Here is a 2,554-nt window from a genome sequence, read left to right on the forward strand (position 1 = left end):
GGCTGTGTTAGAAACTTCAGGTGTAACATTCGGTGTATTCTAGTCTATAACTTTCTCCCTTTCTCCCTTTTGCATTTGCTTATCTTTAGGAAAATCATTGTTGTGTGTGTTTGTTAAGACAGAGCCTTACTCTGTTTCCCAGGCTAGAGTGCTATGGCCTCTGCCTAGCTCACAGCAACCTCAAACTCCTGGGCTCAAGCCATCCTGCTCCCTCAGTCTCCCAAGTAGTTGGGACTATAGGCGTCCACCCCCGTGCCTGGCTGATTTTTTTTTCTAGTTTTAGTAGAGATGGGTTCTCACTTTATCCAGACTGGTCTCGAACTTCTTACCTGAAGCAATCCCCCTGCCTTGGCCTCACAGAGTGCTAGGTTTACAGGCATGAGCCACCATCCCCAGCCAAAATCACTGTTTAATTAGTGATTTTCTCATCCTCAGTTTCTGCCTTTTCTCCACAAATTTTGAACTAGTAATTCTCACACACGCTCAAAATGTCAGAGCATTTGAAATAAAGTATCTTAACGGTATAGAAGTGTATATTTTATCCATACAATCAGGAACAAATTTAATAGTAGGAAAGAAACTACGTGTATGATATATGTGTCTGTATATTTATGTTTGTATTATGTTTGTATATCAAATATATATTTGTTAGCTCTTAATATAGATTGCATAATATAACTTTAAGATGTCCTTAATAATAAGAAGTGCCATTATTTTATGAAACATTAAGTAAAAATGCTACTCATTAACTCATGACATTATAAAGTTCACCTAGATTTCAGACATGTTAAATGTGAAAAAAACACAGGCCTTAGACTCAATTAAATATGTTTAGTAATATATGATACTATGAAGTAGATTAATCATTTTCTTGGATAGATGCTTCAGTTTTCTAATTCATTTTCTAAACATAAAGATTAAAAATGAGCTCTTTATCAAAAATTTGTATCTTCTATTTGTAGATGGCAATTCAGGGAGCTATCATTAGAAAATAAAGTATTTAGGCCAGGTGCAGTACCTCACACCTGTAGTCCCAGCACTCTGGGAAGCTGAGGTGGATTGCTTGAGTTCAGGAGTTTGAGACCAGCCTGGACAAGAGGGAGATCCCTATCTCTACTAAAATTAGAAAAACTAGTCAAGTGTGGTGGTAGGTGACTATAGTCCCAGCTACTTGGGAGGCTGAGGCAAGAGGATTGCTTGAGCCCCAGAGTTTGAGGTTGCTGTGTGCTGTGACACTCTATCCAGGACAACAGAGTGAGACTGTGTCTCAAAAAGAAAAAAGTAATAATATTAGGTATATCTGAATTAAAAAGCTAGCTATATGCCAAGTGTTCACTGTGTTCATCTTTATGTGAATAATCGAGATTATGGATATTTTAAAATAGTTCCCCCTTTGCTTGTATTTTGTGACTTTTTGTAATAAGCATTATAGTTCTTAAAATAGTAATTTCATTTAAGGGAAGGGTAGAAAGTAAGCAGAAATCTGCAGAATTGGGGTCTGAGATACCATTCCAACAAACTATGGAACAAGCTATCTACGTTAATGCTGTGTATACGTGTCTGTGCACGCGCGTGTACACACACATTACTGCTTTTGAGACTTTTTGGATTACATATAATGTAAATGATTCTACAGAAGGCTTTAATTAAATAAGTTTCTATCAAGAATTATAATTAATAGAGCATAGTTTCACTGAATATTTAAGCATTCCAGGTATGATGAGGGAGTTCAGGTAAAGAAACCTTTGGTACATAAAACTTACTGTTTTTTCCCACTTTGACCAGGATTATAACCAAAACAGATGTGTGAAAGGTGGTAAGAGGGGGCCATTGGTCTCACTAAGAATGCCCTGCCTTCTGCATCTTTGTTTCAGAAGACCAAGAAAGTGACTCACAAGACTGAGTATTTCTGGGGACAATACAAGTATCTGGTCATGAATTTTCATGTTCATCCAGATGGGACTGGAAGCAACATTCAATTTTATGAATCTCACTGGACAGAATGGACTTTCTAGAGTTATTTCAGTCGTCGTGCCCTTTGGTTGTCATCTTGCAAATGTGTCAGAGGAAACTGTGCTGTGACTGTAAAATTGGCATATAGCTTTTATTAATCCTGAAGAAAAGTATACGTACTATTTTTCAGTATAATTATAACAAATACGTTAGACCTCTTTCTTGAAAACCTTTTAATTACTTTTGTGTGAATTTATTTAACAAAGATGTTTTGTCTTTTGTGTAAGGAAGGGTCTAGAGGCTAGATATTTAATTGTAAATATATGAGGAAGCTCAATGAAGAATTCAGGACAAAAATTTAAAAAGCACAGGTATCTGGAAATTGACATGTTAAGATAGAAAAACAGTAAATTGATGAGTGAACTTGTGACAACAGTAGCATTTCAAAACTAAAGACTTATCCTATATATATATACAAATATATAATATCCAGCAGCATCAATTTTTATAAGTATTGTTTGACTTTAATACTAGATTATATAGTCTCAGCCTTAATTCTATATTTACATTATTTTGTAATTTTTTATTACTATTTTTAAGG

General features: G+C 35.2%; 1 long non-coding RNA gene across 1 annotated transcript in view; it reads left to right on the top strand.

Moving 5' to 3' along the window:
- LOC105888173 overlaps window positions 1-2,170 on the top strand; it is a 5,599-nt gene extending 3,429 nt beyond the window's left edge. The window contains exon 2 of the long non-coding RNA XR_001161788.1: window positions 1,786-2,170. This is a non-coding gene — a long non-coding RNA (uncharacterized LOC105888173). The remainder of the gene's footprint in view (window positions 1-1,785) is intronic.
- The last annotated feature ends 384 nt before the right edge of the window (window positions 2,171-2,554 follow it).

This window comes from Otolemur garnettii, unplaced genomic scaffold (assembly GCF_000181295.1).
Source record: "Otolemur garnettii isolate 467f Iridium unplaced genomic scaffold, OtoGar3 scaffold00213, whole genome shotgun sequence".
NCBI lineage: Eukaryota > Metazoa > Chordata > Mammalia > Primates > Galagidae > Otolemur > Otolemur garnettii.